We start from the raw sequence: 20,877 nt of genomic DNA, 5'->3' as shown, positions 1-20,877 counted from the left end.
CCGGGGCTCTGCCTCCCTCTGTTTACTCACCAAGGTGACGAGAAGCAAGGTATTGGCACACAATGAATGAGATCAAGTAATTCACAAGTTGCTGCCTGCCAGCAGAGCTGCTGCAACTGTCCATGCATGTGCTCCGAGCCTCCACCAAGACAGCGAGGCTTAAATCTCTTCCTTTGCCCTTGACATTGGATTAAGTTGAGGTCATGCACAGGTGTTGCAGTGCTGCTGAGGGCTGCGAACGTGTCGAGCCACAGCAGCTCTACTGCAATCAGTCATCTGAGGTTGATGCACTTTTTTATCACAAAGGAAGTCCAATGCTTTGATAACCCGCCTGTCTTTAGTGCAGCTGCTTCTGGTAGTAAATTGAAGATTATCCCGTGTAACGCCACAACTTATCCTTCTAGGTAAGACAAACATCTTAATTTTCTTCTCCAACAATAATCAGACCCAGATCTAAATCAGTACTACTCGATTACTCTTGAAAGTGAGAACTACTTAAAGTCAATTTAGAATCGGTGACTGGAAGCAGGCTACCAGTGTCTGGGAACTGTGGGCTTCCCTCATCTCCACACATCAAAGTGAACTTCCACTTCCCTGAACATCGGCTCAACCTGATCCAAACTAGCTGAACCAAAACACAGGAGGAGGGTTCATTCTTTTCTTTCATATTTTCACGTTGCCCAGGAAAGTTGTGGTCCCAACCCTGGCAGTGTTCATGGCCAGCTTGGAGAAGGTCTTGAGCAACCTGGCCTGGTGGGAGGTGTCCCTGCCCATGGTGGGGGAATTGGGACTGGAGAATTATCCTTAAGATCCATTCCAACCCCTTAACCTTCTAGAATTCTCTAATCCTGTATTTCATCCCACTGTCTCCATGACCAACAACTCCCTGTGATCGTCAAGACCTCCATGGCCAGGCTAGCAGAGCTCTCAACCATCATTCCCATTACTCCCAGGGGAAGTTTTCACTGCTGCACATGATTCAGCTGACCTTACTTTACATAAGACCACTCTTAGTCAGGAAGCAGACATTCCAAAGCAAATCTCCCAACAGCTGCCTTTTCGGAGAAATTGTATGTGCCTGCTTGAAATTCTCTGGATATTTTTTCCCCCCCTTAGTTTATCACATGTTGAATTCTCAGCCTGGAATTCAGCTGCTCGAGCACAGGTGTGTTGAGTACCATTTGAGGTGCTTTCCAGCATCCACCTGACTCCAGCCTGCCTCCCTAAAGCATGTGGATTCCTGGGGTGACGCAAAACATCCTTTTGGACGACACTGCACACTCCTGCATTCGCAGCTACAGGGAGCCTTAGATCTCCACTGACTTGGATCACTCGCGAGGCATTGATAGTGTAGAAAGCCAAATAAAAATATCTGGATCTGAAGTCCAGGAATCAGAATTACCTAAATATTTCCATGTGAAAAGCCCTGTATGAGATACTTACACAGGACAAGATCATCAGGGACCTGTGGGAAAGCTGCACATGGACTCCAGGGAAATCTCAAATGGCTTTAATCACCTACATTTAGCCAAATGTATCCAACTCTCAGGGAGGGTTATCACTTTCTCTTTGGAAATTCACTATTTCCACAGGACTAAAGTCTTTTAGTCCTTTTCCCTTCTTAGGATTGTACAAGAAATTCCCAAAACTGAGATTATGGAAACGACTGTCTGTGTTAGGGAAGGAAACTTGGAAAAGGTTATCTATGTTAGGGAAAGGAAACTTGCAGCATTGTACAGGCTATTGAAAGATACTGCTTTAAAAGAGTAAATAAGTGCTTGGGTCGTTATTTCTACAGCTCAAAGCCTCTTCATTCATCTCCTGTGCACTCAGTACCTTGGAACTTGACCAGTTCTATGATTTTGGCTCACATGAAGGCAGGAATTGCACCCTGCAGAGAATTTCCAGTTCTCTGAGTCATCGTAAACACCTATAAAACGTATAGAAATCACTAATGATTTACCTACATGGGAACCATCGCAGAGCAACCAGGAGTGGAAGTGTATTCCTACCTGCTCCTCACAAACCCTGAAATACAAATAGACAGCAGCATTTGAAGGATCTGCAACAGAACATCTCAAAGTAAGTCGTTCTTCATTGAACATTGCTCCATATTTAGGCCATAATTTCGGAGATGTGTGGAGCTGGCAGGTCTGACATTGGATCTTTGGGAGACCTGAGCCCTTTTGAGAGGCAGGTGGAGGCTCCTTGGATGGCACAAGATCCTCATCATCTGCGACAAAATTCGTGGACAAAATTGTAATGGGAGGTGAGATCCACTTGTCCAGCTGATGGCCTCCAGCAGGCATGGAGTGGTCTCCACCTGAGCAAGTCATCCAGCTTTCCCTCTCAGCAATTAAGAGAATCGAGAAACACCATTTGAGGGCACAGTTCAACGTGTTTTCACTCCGTTTTTTTAACATCTTCAGGCTGAGAATCCCGTCCCACTACCAATCACTCATTTCTCCTCCTTATCGACCACAGAGGAGACAGGAAAAGATGGCTCTGTTGCAGATGTCTGAGAGTGGATGTCCTGGAGCATGTCCTGAAGGAATCAGTGCTCAGACACCGCCGCACGATAAATCCCCGTCTCCACTTAGGGCTCAATCTCATGGTCAAGCGAGCGGAGCTCAAATTACTGCCTAGTGCTAGCTGACCCACAGCAATCCTACATATGTGAATCCCTAGCCTACAGCAAATGCTGGCGAATGTGATTTAAATTAACCCTTTTTTATTGTGGGTAAGCAAAGTCTAATTACCTCACTTGCTGCAGGCGAGCTGTGAGCACACAGACAGGTACCAAGGGTCAGCTGATGTGTGGTAACTTGCTGCACCGCAGAAACTCGATCAGGAGTTTAATTTGCTAGAACTTCCACACACAGGCAAACCCTTAGACTTGGATTCTAATTTCTCCTAAAGCCTCAGGCAGTACAAAATTGGCTGAAAGTTGTGTTAAGGAGAGGGAGAGGTCACAGCGATGCCCCTCCATGCTGGGAGGTGCCGTGACATGGTGGACATCAGTATTGCTCCAAAACCCCTCCATTTTGTGCAAATCTAACAGTGGTAACAATAAAAAAAACCCTTAAATTCCTTTATCTTTTTCCAGATGAAAGCATTAAGAGCTGCTTGTATCAAAGAGCAGCAAATCTGTTTCACCAGAGGCAGCCAGCATCCCTTATAACAGAACCATGCTGAATAGAAAACAATAAAAGGCATTTATTTCTCACAAATAAATCAATTTTTAGGTAGGTTAATAGGACTTTTCATTCTGAATGTCACCAAAGGTCCTGACTCATAGTTACCATGACAGTCCAGTTATGTCTAAGTCAGGTCTTAGTCACAAACTTGATCTCTTTGTTGTTCTAAGACACAACTTTCAAGAGAGATGCTGAGAATTTTACTCTCCCATCCCACCTCTGCTGTCTGCTACCAAGGCAGACGTGATCAGCAGCGTTATGACCACAAGCAGAGTCCTGCTCACCTCACCAGCCCGGGGCAGAACACAGGAACGCCTCGTGATCCATGGGGCCCATAGGACACTCCTGAAATTATCTACTCCAAGTACTCTTGGAGTGACAAACTCCCACCCAGGTAATTGGAAGCACTTTTTCCAATTTGGAAGTGAAATGGGAACCAGTGATGGTTCACTGAAACCAGCCAGACTCAGCTCAGAAGTAGACCTGAAGTGTGGCGAAGTCGATGAATCCCCGACCGGCCAAATCCCTCAAGAGAAAGGATGGATTCGCCCACCCTGCTGACGTCTTCAAGATCTCAGCTCAAAGCTCTTCCCCAAAAATGCATTTCAGCCCCACTTGTTTGGGTGAATAGGGGAAAACATGGTGGAATGCCCACTGCAATCCTAAAAAATGAGCCCACAGACCTTTACACCCCAGACCCACTTTCAAGTGGGTCGAGCCATCAATCACCAATGCTGGAATTTCTCACAATGGGACTCACTGCACGGAGACAAACACAGGTGTCTGCCTACAAAAATGTCCTTCTGCCTCTACTGAATCCACTGTACACAGAATATTTGGCAATTAAACCCTATCCATGCAGGACTGCAGGGGACCCCAGTCACCTCTGGGATCAAGATCTCAGCATTTATAAGAAAGCCCTGGAAATACGGACCTGTTTTATGCCGGAGAGCTGAGCTTGCTACTCCCACCATTCCCTGTGACTTCCTAAATAAGGCATGGATTGCACTGCACCAACAAATGAAGGAGTTTTTTAAATCCCAGGGGGAACAAAAGAAAAGAAAAGGAAAGGAAAAGGTGTTCAGACATTGCGGAGTTACAGGAAAACAGATGGATGTTTCAGCTGGAGAAAAATGAGGTCAATTCTGTTTCAATTTCGCAGAGCTGAAACTCTGTGTTAACTTGGAAACTCAGGTGTAATCACTTTTGCCATAAGGGTAAGAATGGGATAATCCTCCTAAAAAACAAATTGCCATGGAATTCTAGAGGTCACTGGAGACCAGACCCACACTCTGCAAAGCCACATGAGTTGTGATGACATCCCTCATTTGCTAAGGATGCTCTGGGGAAACCTCCCTGTTTCCAGGCTGCCTCCCCTGAACACACTTCCACAAAAGCCTGATGAGACACCAAGGCCTTGCTCTTACGAAATCAGTCTGGAGACAGAGACTTTCTCACTGGAGAGGTTTGCAGCAGAGCAGAGCAAGAAGGAAGCTTCCAGAGCGTGGTTAGAAAGTCCTCTGGAGTCAGGGTTGCTGGAGGATTAGCACAATTAGATTTTGGGAGGACGTGTAGGTACTAGCAAACTTCTCAAGCCACAACTCTGTGCAAGAAGCTCCCACAGCTTCCTCAGCAACAACGAGCTCAGGGTTCATCTCTGCACTGTAATATCCTTAGTGTGACATTTGTCACCTGCTGTCCCCATCCTCCAGGCTATGGAGCTGTGGCAGTTCACACCATTCCAGCCTCAAACAGGTTCTCAAGGCTGCAGGACTTCAATCGATTTGCAAAAGAAAAAAACCCTCTGGATTCACCAGGACTGGAATTTCACACATGCTTATGGCAGAAACCAATGTTCACTGGAGTTCATAGAATCTCTCTGGAACACCTAAAAGTTAGGAATTCAGTTAATGACATCACCCAAAACCTCTCTGACCTCATAACAGAATCACTAGGACTGAAGAAGAGCAACTTGCTCTGTCCTAAGATAGATGCCTAGAATAGGTGGGGTTGAACTGCCCTCAGGGAGTTAGTCCCTGAAAAAGGATTCTACCTGGCAGTTATAAACCATATGTTTAATTCTGGATGACAAAAGCTTGCCACGATGAATTGCATCCTTCTCCTGAGCCATGCACACACAAAAAATATGCAACAGCGAGTTCAGAGGAAGAGGTTTCTAAAACACCTCTCAGCTTGGTTTTAAACTAAAAGAGAAGAGATTTAGATGAGATATTGGGAAGAAATTCTTAGCCATGAGGGTGGTGAGGCCCTGGAGCAGGTTCTGAGAGCAGCTGTGGCTGTCCCTGGATCCCTGGCAGTGCCCAAGGCCAGGTTGGACGGGGCTTGGAGCAGCCTGGGATAGTGGAAGATGTCCCTGCCCATGGCAGAGATTGGAATGAGATGATCTTCGAGGTCCCTTCCAATTAAACCCCTCCTATGTTTCTGTTATTTCTGTGATGCTGTAGTTAATGAACACGGTCAGCAACTCAGCATTTCCCCAAACCAGTCAAAAGTTCCACCAAGCCACTGGCCGGTTACAAACCATGAGCTGCCCTCTGAAGGGTGCAGTGATGAAAAACTGCTTCTGTTTTCTCTACAAGGTCTTGGTTGTCCCCATCACAGCCATAAATGGTTATACAGGTCTGGTAACAATGCTCCAGTCCTGAAGAAAAATGTGACTTAGCAGACCTGAGGTCAGCAACCCTTTCCTAGAGTGGCCAGAACCAGCTGCTCCAGAAAAAAACTGTTAAGTGCACCACACAGGATGTTTGTGGAACTTCATTCCTTGCAAAAATCTTACTCTGGTCTTCAATAGCCACATATCACCTTAAGCCCAGAAATGAAAGTCCCAAAATACCCTTGTTATTGACTACAACAATCCTGAATATTTGTAATAACTCTGCAAATATTGCCTGGAAAAAAATGTACTGAAAAAATACTGTGTTTAAATTGAAAGAGTTTGAAGAAGATTTGGGTCTTTTACCTCTTTTCTCCAGGCAAAATCAACAAGGAAGGTCAAGGACCTGACAAACACTTCAGGTTTCTCATCAGCCTCTCTTAAAATAGGGATAAAATCCTCCCAGACACCAACTGGCATCACATCAATGATATTTGTGGGGTGTTCAGGCACCCAGTCATCCCTCCCAACTTTACCTGTCTAAAAGGGAGGTGTTTAGGCTGTCTCTAGAGTGGATGAAGAAAGACAGGCAACTCCAGACAGTGATTCATCACATCCACTCGAAAGATCCCAATCTCAGGAAGGATGAATCGCCCTCAGAAGGTGCCCAACTTTCTAAGATGGTTGGCTCAGATAGCTGACCATTACATGGCTAAAATAAAGTGAGTGAATTTGGTCCAGAGGTCTCTTAGGGGAGGTTCTGTCACCCAACAGAGCACAGATACAACTCCTTGTGTGCTTGGAGACAGAAGGAGTGCTCCAGCATTCTGAGAAAACCCTGCTTTCAAAGCAGAGCTGTCCCCAGTTGCTGGAATGCTTCCTCCAGGATGAATTGAATCTTCCCCATGTTCGCTTGAAAGGAGATGCCTCAGATAACTTGAGTCAGCCTTTGGGATCATCATGAGACAAAGTCCCAGCCCATAAGCAAGTGGGTTGTTGGTTTTGTGGGTATTTTTTTTGACTGGAACATTCAGTCCAGTTCTTGGAATATTTTTAAGGCATTTTCCCTTGCTCTGTCCTTGAGCTCGTGCAGTTATGCTGTGCCTGCTCCTAGGCAAGGTTTCTATCTGTGCAGCAATGGAAGACTCACAGACCACTATTCCAAGGTCTTTCCTTCAGAAAATCAAGGTCTTCCCTCCTGAACACTTTGTGGCCATTTCCCAGGTCTATGGAGAGCACTTGGAAAGGCACCCGGTGACCTCAAGGCAACCTGGGAGCATTGCTCATCCCACAACCACACCACACTGGCTAAAGAGCGTTTTATGTGCCTGACTTCATATCTCCACATGTTTAAATCTCTTCAGGGCTCGGGAGCTGGCTGTGAGAAACAGGAATATTAATATTCTGTCAGTGCCCAGAAGGTCTCTGACTATGAGGCAAGCAAAGCTGGTGTGGTGTCTGTAGACTATCTGCCCTTGTTGGCTGATCCTGGCCACCAGGACCACAAAGACCTCAAGTTCTCTGCCAAAACAGTGCAGTGGAGTCAATCTCAGCAAATCCTTTCTGGCAAACCAAGGATGAACTGAAATAATTGTAATTTGAAATGGAGAAATGGCAAAATTGTGGTTTATGTAAAGCAGAGGAGTTTGATTTTTATTTTTCGGGATGGCTTTTCAAGGGTACTGAGGTTAGAGGCACAGGCCCAAGTTACTGGGAGTCAAACCAGGGTGTGAGCCATGTGAACACCCATGTGAACGTTCTTACCCCCTGGTAAATATGAACCATCTCGTGTTTATTGCAGGGAAGGAGCATTCACACGGGCAGTTACCACAGAAAAACTGGCATCTGATGAGTTCACACCCTAACTTACCTCGTGGTAATTTGTTCAGGTGCCCATCCCCTAAGGTGCCATTCCCAAAGTGAAGCTGGAGGACGCAATGTCCCCTTTATACTCAGAGTCAGCAATTCAGTGGTTATGGCACCTACCCATGGGATGGGAAAATGAGCTTTACAAGTTTCCTCTGCTCCATTCGGAGCAGGGTTTTGAACCCAAGTTTCCCAAATCTCAGCAGCACGCCCTCGCCAGTGGATTATGCCATCCCCCAGAACTACCAAATCAATTATTCACATTGATTGAGGCTTGGCCAATGCTGGGGATTCAGCCAGGAACCTGTGGAGCTCAGAGCTCTCAACACCCATCACCGCTGAGAGCGGGGTGCAGACCAGGATCCGCAGCGCACGGGTGGATTTTGCGAGTTCTGAAGGATACACACCGAAGTTCTGCAATTCTGCCTTTGCATGCCCCAAAACCCCATCCAGCTCCAAGCCAAGTTTTGCTGCACGTTGTCAGATATGTACAAGCCTTAACCGGGCTCCTTCTCTCCCCTGCACTGGGATAGGGGAGATGGGACTGAGATATGCCTGTAATTTCCATACATTATTGCTGTATGTCCCTGATAGCATGGATAATAACGTGCGTGTGTATCAGCCCACCACAGGAAAGACTCTCCCTGCTCCCAGGCTTCATCTCAACCCGTGCGACCCAGCCTGGTGCCCGGGCACAGAAAATGCACAGAACTGCCCCGGTATTTAAGGATAAACACAAAGCAAACATGGCACTTTTCTGGCCCAGAATCAAAGGGTGAAGCAACTGGAAGGATCAAGACCTAAAGGAGCTCGGAGTCTTAAGACATGAGACAAAGGAATTGCTCCAAAGCAGCACTTTCCTGGCCCAGAATCAAGGTATGAAGCAACCTGTGGGTTCCTGAAGGATCTCAGAGTCCCAGGCACAAGACGAATAGGCTGTCCCAAAGTCTGCTACAGTCAAAGGAAGGTTTTCTTTGAGTTCCAGCTGGTTTTGGAGCAGAAGCCAAAGCTAAGAGGGATATGTGATCTACCTATGCATATACACATAGGCATGTGTATTATATATATATTTAGCTACCTTCCTCCATAATGAATACTTCTTCTCTCCAAAGAATCCTCACAGAAGGTGTTCACTGGGCTTTTCTAGGACATGTCTCTGGGAGCTGCCAGCACCAATCCACCAGGCAAGTGGGTGACATCCAGCATGGGAACCATGGACCTCCAAAGCATTGGAGTCCTTCCTCCTCCTTAAATCTGAGGAGGTTCCTTCACTTCATCCCTTCCTCAGCCATACAAAGCAATGAGGAGATTGGTGGCATGGCCCACTCCTCCCATAAATCACATCTCAGAATGAGAAGGAAGGGGGAAGAAACCCTCTGATGATCAGAGGGCTGCAGCAATGGTCCTACAAAGGCCAGGAGAGTTGGGACTGTTCATCCTGGAGAACTGGGAAGACCTCATTGTGGCTTGTTGAACCAGTAATTAAAGGGGGCTTATAAAAAAAAAAGAGGGAGAGGGATTTTATACGTGGGCAGATAGGGATTAGACAAAGGAAACAGTTTTAACTAAATGAGATCTTAGGACCAAGTTCTTTACTCAGAAGGTGGTGAAGCACTGGATCAGCTTGTGGATGCCCTATCCCTGGAAGTGTCCAAGGCCAGGTTGGATGGGACCCTGAGGAACCTGAAGCAGTGAATGACATCCCTGCCCATCACAGAGGGTTGGAACTGGATGACCTCAGAGGTCCCTTCCAACCCAAAGCATTCTGTGCCCTGTAATTCTATGAAACAGAAGATGAATTGAAGAAAACAAAAAACGGAACGAGGAGTTACTCTGCGGGCGCTGAAACTGGTGAGCACTGACTCTTTTGTCTGGATTCAGGATGTCCAGGGAACATGGATGTGCACACACACACTGCTCACACCCTTCAGCCCCTGTGAGGACACTGCTCACATTTCTACCCCATTTAACTGCCCATTTTTGTGAGACCTGTGGGTATCTAATCTTTTTCAGAACCTCTGCCAAAAGAAGCTCATTGGGCCAAGGGGTTTCAATGTCATTACAGGGACAAACAGGCAGCAGGATTGCTTAAACCTTGGCTCATGCAGAAACTAGTTCTGAGAGATGGATTAGAGCAGCAGTGGAGCTGAGAGCCCTTCCATGAGCCCCTCCTTGCCCCCAGCCTGGTTCCCCCTCTGGAGCCTGAAGGACATCAGTCCCTTTGCACAAGCAACTACAGGTCTGCATAAAAACACTTTGGAAAAGCCTGAATTTCACAGAAAAAGGTCAACATGGCTGAAAATTACACAAATTACACCTGAGGTGTCTCCATCTATTCTTTCCTAAGATTACTAATAAAGTCTAACTTAGCACAGCAGTGCCCAAGGCTAAGTTCATGCCTAACTAGGCACCCAGACAGTTTTATGTAGAGACCTGTAGTCAGTTTAGACTTCACATCACTTCCCTCACTCTTCCATTATATCAATGCCACTGTATTCTTCTGGCATCAAAGAACATCCCAGGCACCTTTCCTGGCATCTCTAAGATCAAGGAAATTTGAGATAAACCCAGCTCTTCCTCATTCACAGTAACAGAAACAGTCTGGGAATTTGAGGACCAGACAGCACAAGCTGTATGAATAAAATTGTACAGATCTTATCAGCGAGGTCAGCAGAACCGTGAAAACGTGAAGCTCAGAAGACAACAGGAGCTGGTGAGCCCTGCTGCAGGGATTCCAGAATCAGAATCATGGTTGGCTTTGAGGGTGGTGGTCTCTGTCAAGGTGCCTCCACCTGGCAGCTGACTATGGTTACAAAAAATCCATCCAAATGACTGAATCTTTGACAAATAATGCTCCTGCAAGAGCACTTGTCTTGAATCACCTTTTGCACTGAAACACCCCAGAAGCCAAAACCAAGAGATTTTTGCACAAATACAAATTCCTTGTCCAGGGGAACTGAGGGCAGGATGAGCTTAAGGATTTGGGCACAATGGAATTAAATCACCTGACCTAACCTTGCTGATGCAGGAGTCAGGCTCCCAACTGGTCATCTTGGTTCTGTTGATCCCTGACAGAGAGAGATCCTTTCCTCCCGAGACTGACATCGATAGGGCTGCTGAGTCACAGCCAGGAAGTGTCAGCCCTCACTCATGGACTGCAAAGGGAGCTTGGATGACTCCCTCAGACGGGATGTGCAGCTCTGAGCTCAGCAGGGCTGAGCTGATGAACCCAGCTCAGCAGGGCTGCTGTGCGTCAGCACTGTGTGTGTACAGCTCTACGACACCGGGAACAACCCTAAACTCCTCACTCGTGGTCTCTGCCACGCTGACTCACACATGTCCAGCTGCCCTGGCTGCTATCCTCACCCAAAATCTTTTTTTTTTTTAAAAAACCAGTGAGCCAAAGGTAACTCTGGCGCTGCTTCTCCTGGCTCTGCTCAGTGACCCCACACTGCCCCTTGGAACGTGATGTGGGCAGCTCTCTCTGACAAAGCCTGTAGGAAACTCCCCTCTTTTCCCACCTTTCTGATTCTCCTCTGTCCAGGTGCCCAAGCTGTTTGTTTAGGCCTGTGATGGGCAGAGAAGAAATATGGCCAGAGGTCCCACGTCCCAAGGATGAGTTTTAGCTGCTGAATTACCTCTTCCCCCTGGTTAATCACAAAGCCTGCAGTTCATTACATAGTCAAGGTTTTGCATGTTGTCCTGCCCTTCTGGTGCCAGAGCTTGCCAAAACTGGGCTCTTGCAAGAATCCATCAAGAGCCTGGTTTCCCTCATTCCTGAAGCCTGGCTGCAGGACAGAATTCCTCAATTCATTTCAAGTCCCAGTGTCAGGGGAAGGAGGAGCACCACCGCTCTCACTGCTGCTGGCTGACACCACCAAGGTATCCGAGGCTGTAAATTTAGGCCAGTTTACACAAATCCTGAATTCGTTTCTCTGTTAGAATTTGGAGACTCTTCTGGTCAGCAGAACAACTGCAATTTTAGCGGAGCTACAGCTGTGCTGGGAACACCCTGCCATGTGTTAGGCTGGGCTTGACCCTTTCATTCACCAGCAGACCGAGACTACACACTGAGTCAGCAGGACAGATGGACTCAATGCTCCTCTGGATCACAGACTTCCCATATGCCTGTGGGCAACTTACACCGAGGGTTTCAGTGGCCACTGAATTAGCATTTCCCTGTCTGATCCCCAATCTTCTGCTAATGTGTCTTATCTATTCTCTTTCAACTCGGTTGTTTGCCCCATCTGTCTGGGCCCTGTACTCTCCCAGGCAAAACCCAGTTCCCACTGTGCCCTCAGTCTTCTGTTGCAAGTGACTTTGAGGTTTTGCAATCAATCCACTAATATCCATGAGCCATCCTGCTAGGAAAAAGCAGTGATCCGGTAAGCTCCTTCCTTCTCCAGATGATATTCCTGTTAGCAATGACTCAGTGTTAACTGAGTGCTTATATCCATGACTTCTTCACAATTCTGATTTAGGCAGATTTAATCCGGCCTGGAGCACGTGAGGATGGATGAGGTGATTTCTGGATTTAATGGTGGTGGAAGCTGTTACACCTATTTTTGCAAGCCCCCAGAGGGATGGATCTCAGTTAACCCAAGGTGCCCAAGAGTTAGGCAGCTAAATCTGTGCTGCTAAAAGCCTGTTCTCTCTGCAGCATGTGAGAGGAAATAAGCACTTCAAAAAAAGCAACAGAGCTAATCCACTTTTCCTCACACTCAGAATGAGCTGAGGGTATTCATGGATCACCACTGACAAGGGGCAGCTCAATAAAATCAGCTAATTGATCACGCTGCAGCAATGCCATCAATAAATCTGAGGCATAAAGCCCAAATTAGGTGTCTAAGCAGCCCTGCACTTCCCTCCTGTCCTTCCCCACTCAGCCTCGTGTTTTGTCTGAGCACTTCCAGCAGCAAATCTTTCCAGGGGGTGACCCAACCAGAGCCCTGCTGCAGCAGAGCAGCTCTCAGGGCCTGGAGATCAGGCTGCAGGTTCCTTTCTCTGTAGATTTAAAAAAATCAGCACTCTTCGTTCCAGCCAGCCAGGGAAGGGGACAGGCTGGGCTGAGCTTCCCAGTCCCTGAATCCTTCGCTGTAGGAAAGTAACAGAAGATATCAAAAGGTTGTATGGGGCTCTGAACCACCTGGGACAGTGGAAGGTGTCCCTGCCCATGGCATGGGGTGGGACTGGATGGGCTCTGAAGTCCCTTCCAACCCAAACCATTCTGGGATTCAGTGGTTCTGTGATCCACAGAAGGGCACTGTCCTCAGAGCCTTCAGGATGGCCCTTCACCACTGCCCCAAATCCACGGGATCCGTGTGGTACCCAGGTCTCCTGGCCTGGATCACTAAGGCAACTTATTCCACATCAAATTCACCTCGATGGCTGTTCCCAGAACGTTCAAGAAATTGAAACTTCACAAGAATTCCCTTCAAACGCCCTTCTGAGATACAGGATTTTTGCTTAGTTCTTCTACACCTGTGGAAAGCAATGCCAGGACTTCAAGTGAAGGGTTTTTCAAATGTAATTTGGTCACTAAAGATTCACCTCAAAGAGTCCTCCAAAGGAAATATCCTCTTTCAGCACTGCACACCTCTGTGTACATCCTAAAATGCCCAGGAGTGGCATAAAATGGCTTAGGAGTGTATTCAAAGACAAAACTGACCCATCCAAAGGGAGATATCTTTGTCCCAGGCATCCAGAACCCCCTTCCAGGCAATGGCTGGGAAACTGGCACAGCTGGGATGGGATTCATCTCATCCCAAAGTAAGTGTCTGACAGATGTCAGATGAGCTGCATCTCATCTCTCACCACTAGCTCTAAAGGAATCTTGGTTAGAGACCGCAAAATATTCAGGAAGATTTGCAAAACCAATCATGGATCTCCCAAAACCCAGCATTAACCAGATTTTTGTGTCTCTGGAGGAGCTGTGGGTCTCCCAGTAAATTCTGCAAATCTTACCTGATGCCCTCTGGTATTCCCCTGACATTCACTGGGTTTTGGACGGAGTCCTACCTGCCCACACCGCCCCATTCCTTCCCAGCTACAGCAGGCTCGGGAAAAAATGGGAATTCTCCCTTAAGTGTGTCCCTCAGCCTGCCGAGGATTTAGAGTTGTATTCTGTCATGCCACACAACACTGTCTAGCAACAGGCTCCATTGTTGCTCCTGTGGGGGCAGAGGCACAAGCTGAATGGGAGGCTTGGCAACTGTTCAAGGAGTTCCATTCCCGCCTCCCCACCCCTCGGGAAATATCTCTATTAGACAAGGTGCACCCCTCTGGAAGCACAAGGAGCTCCTGCTCTGCCCAGTGCAGTTTGGATTCGTTTCACGGGCTCAGCTGCAGCGGGGATGGGCTCTGCCTTTGCTCCCTGCTCCATCCCACAGTGGGAATTCTGTTGGGTGATGGTGACTTCCCTGGAAAGCTGGCGTGTGTAACTTTAGCCAGGAAACTGCGTCTTCCAGCAGAGAGGTAGAGGAAATACAAACCTGGAAAGTGAAATTAAGAGGCATGGACTGGGAAAAGGGAAAAGGGGATTGATTTCAGAGATCTAAAGGAAAAACAAAGCCAGAGGAATTCTTGAAATGCAGAAACATCTGCGACCGTGTCCCTCTGCCAAGATGACTGTCAGGACGGGGCCACAGGGAAAACACTTCAAATCTCCCTTTAAGAAGTTTTGAGATAAAGTTCTACCACAATCTTGACTCGTGGGTGTGGTTGGGGGATGGTGGGAGACTCTGGGTGTGTCTAAGAGCACGAGGAAGATGCATTTGTTCTCTGGAGTGTCCTGGATGAAAGTCAGGAGTAAATAGGTTACAGAGGAAGCTGCAGAATCCTCAGACTGCTGAGGCTTTCAGCAGCTGGGCTGAGACAGGACAAAATACGGGTTTCCTGAGGAGGGGGGGTGTCTAGAGGTTTTCAGTATCGGCTTGGATGCCACAAATGCTCCTGCACTCATTCCAATACACCAACGAGCACTGAAGAGAGTATAAAATACAGGAAAATGATGGACAACAAGTCCATTACTTGACTTGAGCCATGTGAAATTATGCCAGGGAACGGGAATTACGGATTTTGACAGGAAACAGGCAAATGTGCAAACTCTGAAGGGGGATTCCTTGTGTTGGGAATAATCTGACTAAACCTGGATGACACTGGTGGTCATTGCTCTGAGCTGGCCTCCTCAACTCCTCCACTGGCACAGAGGATTTCACCAGCCAAGCTCCAGCAAACACCTGAGATATGAATTGCAGCAGAAGAAAAGTGCCCAGTTCTCCTCAGAGAAAGGAGCCAAGAGCCCCTGGATCGATGGGAGACATGGAAATTGCAGACATGCGATGGGTAAAGTGACTTCCACCCCCAAGGCTTTGCTCAGCTGCCTGCAGATGGACATGGAGTGATACTGAGATGCTCTGGGGTTTTCCTGACTGGTCTCCAGCTGCTGCCAAGAAAGGAGCAGGTCACCAGTGGATTGGGTACAATCCCTGCCAGGCCTCTGAGGATGACCAGGATGTCACCGAACATCTCACCCAGCAGTAGAACCTGCACGTGGGCTCCTGATGGGAACCCAGCCATCTCCACTTGTGGGCTAGATGCCATTCCAGGGAGGCAGGTTTGAACTAGGGACACTGGGAATGGTGCCTGGCAACCAGGAAAGCTCCCAGACCTGTGATGAACACGAGGCCAGGCTGGAAATGTGAGGGTCTGCCATGTCCTGAGCTCCAGGAACACCTGAGGCACTCTCTGAGCCTTCTCCAACGCACTCTGAGCCTATAGAACCCAGTGGGAGAGGAGAAATGACCAACCCAGACACCTGGAATCCCTTGCACGGCCAGTGATGTGAGAAGGCAACCAGCCACATGCTCTGATGTGACCTTGGTGAAGCCTGAGAGTGCAAAGGTGCAACAGGAGAAAAGCACTTCACACCAAGAGCGTGAGGGAATCTCCACCTTGGGAAAGAGCAGCAGCAATCCCTGCTAATAATTATCACTGGATCCGTGGAAGCATAACTGACCGCCTTAACACCAGGACAGAAGCTGTGGTGAGGAGGAGGAGACCAAAAGCACCTTGAACTCCTTTGATGGCCCAGTCTCTACAAATGCAAAGCCCCCTCTGGGCAGCAGCAACACCCGGATGGGAAGGGGACTGTGAATATGCAGGTGAGGAACCAGGAAGAGGGACAAACACCACCTTTGTGATGCAGAACGCTCTCCCCCGGCTCCTAGGCTGCTTTTGAAAGCCGTGCCCTATGTTAGGAGTTCAGAACAAGGAAGTTAATGCATCAGTCCTCCTTCCCTCCCCGTGATTTTTGCACGTTCCAGTAGAATTTGGAGTGAACTTATGAACTGATGGGATTTTTACAGGTCGTGCTAAGACAGACTGAAAACAAATCCTTCCGCTTTTAAAGGGACAAAAGGGGAAAAGAGCATCATGGGTGGCACGGGATAGATGGGAACAGTTGGCATGGACACTTTCAGGAGTGGCTTTGCTGCAAGACCAACCCTAGGCCTGATCCAGCAGAGCCCTGATGGATACCCCATGGGAAGGCTCCTGCCTGGATATTCCCCCCTTTCAGTATGAAGCCCCACCGAACTGCCTCGGCTCTGGGCTTCGTCTCTTGGTGCTGCCAGCAAAGCAGAGATGGGTTTAGAGAGACCTTTTGGGCTGGGGACACTCCTGCTGCAGCCTTGGGGCTGGGCCCAGTCCTGCCTTGGCCGAGCATGTGGACAAGACCTGTGTGCTCCGGCCAGTGCTTCCCCCCTGCCATTTCCCCTTCCTTTCCCCCATAGTCCAGTGGGTTTAACCCCAGCACCAGCACCACCTGAGCGGGCAGAAATCACCACGCTCCACATCCCCACAAGTCAGAGGGAGCCTCTCTGGAACCTTCTCCTTCCCAGCCACGACCTCCAGACCTCCCTGATGCTCCTCCCCTCTTTCCAGCCACACTCTTCATCCCCACGGGGTTTTCTTGGGGAAGCAGGGCACGAGCACGAGTCCAGCCCTGCTCTGCGCTGGGAATTTCACCGTGGATGTCGGTGGGACCAGTCCGTCCTGGGGACGAACAAGGCTGTCACACCCAGCTCAGCTGCCCGGCCCCAAAGGGAGCACCCTGACTCAGTGCCCGCAGGATTCCCCCTGCGATACCCTTGTGCAAGGCCTGCCAAGTGCTGTCATTATGCCCAACAAAGCCTTTGAAATGCGGCTGGGTGCCTTGAATCACGAACTCGAGGAACGCTGGGCAAGGGCAAAGCCGAGCGTCAACCCCTGCTCATCCCGCCGGGATTTTCCTGCCCTCCCACGCGCGTGAAGGAAAAATATTTGCTCCTCGTGAGGCCTAACGTGGAATAATCTCCTCCTGCTGCTGCTGCTTGGCACCAAGGATGCAGGAATTGGTGCAGGGACTGGAGAAGCAGCAGCGTTGCTACAGGGCTGGAGCTGAGTTGGAAGGAAGTGGGATGCCAGCAGGAAAGGGATCCCACAGGTTTGGGATGGAGACACCAGCGAGTCAGCCTGGCTTCCCCTGGTGCAATCAGCAATCCGTGACTTCCTTTTCTAGGAGACGCCACGGTAAAAATCAAGGCTCCTCCAGCCTGAACCTTTTAGAAGGAATGGTAAAAAAGCCTTTTTTGGCCAACAGAAAGCAATGCAGTTCCCAACCCTCAGTTCCAGCTACTCTGGTTGAAGATGTCCCTGCTCACTGCAGGTGACCTTTAAAAGGCTCCTTCCAACCCTAACTATTCCAAGTGCTCAAAACTTTTCCAGTGAGAATTCTTAGAGGTGCTCCAATGTCTGCAAAGGACAGGTTTCACCTCCAGGGTTACCTGGAAACAGCTGGGGAGCAAAATGATTCACTTTTCCTCATTTTAGTTAGGAAAAGCTTTTTTTTGGATGCAACTCCTTCCACCAACACTTTGAATATCAAGTTGCTGTTTTTCAGGTTAATTTATCTAATAAAGTCCTCTTAAAATGGAAAAAAAAAATCAATTAATATGTAGCAGAACAACACAACTTAATAAAATGAGTCTGAAATCTGAGTAGATGAGGGATTTGGGATTTTCTTTAGCACACACCGGGCTCTCTGGGAAAGTCCCAGCCCTCCCCGTGTTTCAAACAGGGACTTCTTGCTGAGACCTTGCAAAATTTTCAGTTCCTGCTGCAAAAAAACCTCCTGGTGTGATCTTGGTCCAGTCATTTAACCTCACCAGCTCCTCTGCAACTGGGCTATGCCAGGAACAACACAAACACCACCAGAGTCTGTTCCTTCAGTCCCAGCTGAAAGATGGAGGTGGAAAATGATTCCCCTTCCCCTTTGCACACAGCATTCCCTGCATGGAGCGGGGTTTTTACCACTTGGATCTACACAGAAAGATCCCTTTGGCCCTTTTCCCTCCACTCTGCTGCTGCTTGGATGCCAACCAGCCACCCCACATCCAGAAAAGCCAAACTAGGGGGGAGCCAAACTGAGAGCAGCCTACACCATCATTCCATGATTATTCCCTGCCTGGAGAACCAGGGCTGTGTCAGCTGCTGCTGTAACACAGGTACAGGCACATAAAGGCAATTCCAAGGACTGGGAGAAGGGTGGGGAGAGGGAGGGAGGGAGGGAGGGAGGGATGGATGGATGGATGGATGGATGGATGGATGGATGGATGGATGCAGAGGGACTGCACTGCTACACTGACGGATTTTAACCTCACACCACAACCCGCTGCAGGAGGCGAGGAGATGGAGATGAATTCCAGCACCTCACCCCGGCCAATCGAGCAGAGAAGTGGGGATGCAGCTCACACCTCTGAGCTCTAGAGATCGCTTAGGAGCCCTGCTGCCAGCACCCACGGCCCAGGCTGTCCCTCCAGTGACCTCCCAGGGCTCTGCCTCCCTGCTGGCTAGCGAGGGATGATCTTCTCCCCTCTCAAACCAAGCTCTGCTTTCCCAAGAGCGCAGCTGCCAGGGCTCGGTTTGGTTCTGCAGGGCTTGCAGCAGGCAAGGGTTGGGCTTCTCATGGCATGCAGAGCCTGGCCTGGCTTTCACTCACTTTAAAGCCCATGTTGAGGGGAACAGACCCCAGAAGAGACCAGAGAGCACAACAGGAGTTCATCCCTGCCCTGCTGCTGCTGTGGTGATGCCACGGAACAGGGACAGGCTCGGGTGTAGCACCTGAGCACTGCTGGAGTGACGTCACTGGGGTTACATTTCCTGAACTGCACAAAATACAGATGGAAAGAGCTGTCAGATCCCTTTTCCCAGCTCTCACGGAAAGGGGATCCTGCAGGACACCACAGCTGTGCCAGGCTTATCCTCCATGGATGAGGAAATCGATGGAGCTGCTGTGGCCAGTGCTGGGGAACAGGAGCAAAGCCAGGCCACGGGCAGGGAAATATCCCCACACACATCCCCACATCCTCCACATCCCCTTCCAAAGGCCTGGCACCCTCAGGAGCACCGTTCACTGTGCTATCAGTGATTACAGCTCCTCTCCTTGCCCAGTTTTCCACGGGGCTGATCCCAGCCCACCCCACTCTGGGTGTGACACAGGAATGGCGAGAGCAGCACAGGGGACAGGAGCCCCAGCAGGACACAGGAAGGGACAGACACCACTGCCCAGAGCGATGCCACCACCCCAAATCCCAGCCAGAGCCTGCTGCTCCACTTGAACTCCCCTTCCCATCTCTCTCCTGGCGCACAGTTCAACCACACACATCCCAAGCTGCCTCACACTCAGGAAAAACGATGCCAGTTAGTTTCTCCTACAGCAAAGGGGTCTCCCTCTACTTCTCATTCAGCCCAGAGAGCCTCTCCTGGGATCATCTACGCCAGGAGCAGCATCCTGGGCTGCAGGAGGTTAAGATTCCCATCATGGAAGTCCTGTGTTAATTTTTATTGCTGGTTTTTTTTCCCCTCCTGAATCCAACCCTTCTCCCTTCCGAATCATTTCTGCCCACTGGCTGTGTTCAGACCAAGCCAGGCCACTTAGCACTGATTAACAAAATAAAATAAATAAAATTAAAGTCTTTTTTTCCCATTCCATGCGGAGTCGGTCAAGGCAGTGCAAGTCAGCTGGAAAAAGTTTAAATTCTGTTCGTGCTGCTCCTGTGACTCCACAAGGACCCCAGACTCCCCCAGGACAGGGAACAGGTTACATTTAATCCCCCCTTAGCCATGAATTCTGCTCGGAATTCCCTCAGCCTTCCTTCGCTCATTCCAATCTCTCCTTTTTTTAATTTTTTTTTTTAACAAACCAAGAAATGAACAGCACTAACATCTTAAAAAGAAGCAAAACCCGAAAACCATCTGATTTTTGCTGTTAATCTGGCCCCCTGGGTGTGGAAGAGCCTGTTGCTGCTCCCAGGAGCTGCTCTAGGTTGAACAGCTCAGTACTGCACTGCACTGGAGAAGGTCCCGGGCGGCTCCTGTGGCACAGGAAATCCCACCAGTACATCCCTAAAACCTGGCTCATCAATTCCAGTGGGAATCAGTCCCTTTTCTTTGATTATTTTTAAACCATTCTTTCCAAAGCCCCTTTTATCCCAGCCTGTAAATGCATTATTTGCTGGTTTTGAGGAACTCACGGAGCCTCCCCCCCCGCCCCAGCATCATCACGGATGGAGGGTGGGAGCATCGCTGCTCCAAGGGATCCTTTCCCTTCTCCTCCACTGAACTTTTCCCGAAGCTCCCAGGAATCTGGGAACCTGCTCGGTCTGATTTAAACAGGTGCCCCCACGCCACGGTGGGAGCAGCAATTTAAACAGCTCAGCCAAAAAAAAGAAGCTGCGAGAGGTAGACAGAACTTACAGCAACACTTATTCCCCCCTGAAAAATTTACATTTCCCCGAATTTTGGGACAATAATTAACCGAAACACACAGGAAAATGTAATTTCTCAGTCCCTGCTTTGGCACCGATTTTCTCAAAGTGTAAATATCCACAGCCCCGTGCTTTAGGATGAGTTGATGCTTTAATTAGATACAATTAGTGGGGAGGGGGCACAATTGGGGGGTGGGAAATGAGAGATTTTCTGCTGTAAACACCCAAATCACCACGAGCTGGTAGAGGGGAGGCTTTAAACAGAGACGGTTTAGGATGGGATGTTTGCTGCTTGCATGACCAGACTAAAAAACTCCCCGTCCTCTCTTCCAAAAGAAGAAAAACAACAACAAAACAAAAGAACGAGCGGAACGAAATTAAATTAAAATCA

At 48.8% G+C, this 20,877-nt stretch overlaps 1 protein-coding gene across 2 annotated transcripts in view; it reads right to left on the bottom strand.

Moving 5' to 3' along the window:
* The window catches only part of WNT3A (Wnt family member 3A), a 91,230-nt gene that overhangs the window by 68,254 nt on the left and 2,099 nt on the right, over positions 1-20,877 (bottom strand). The gene's annotated exons all lie outside the window — the stretch shown is intronic.

The sequence above is a fragment of the Corvus hawaiiensis genome, chromosome 1 (genome assembly GCF_020740725.1).
Source record: "Corvus hawaiiensis isolate bCorHaw1 chromosome 1, bCorHaw1.pri.cur, whole genome shotgun sequence".
Classification (NCBI taxonomy): Eukaryota; Metazoa; Chordata; class Aves; order Passeriformes; family Corvidae; genus Corvus; species Corvus hawaiiensis.
The sequence above is the reverse complement of the archived record's forward strand: the minus strand, read 5'-3'. Positions and strand labels throughout refer to the sequence as shown.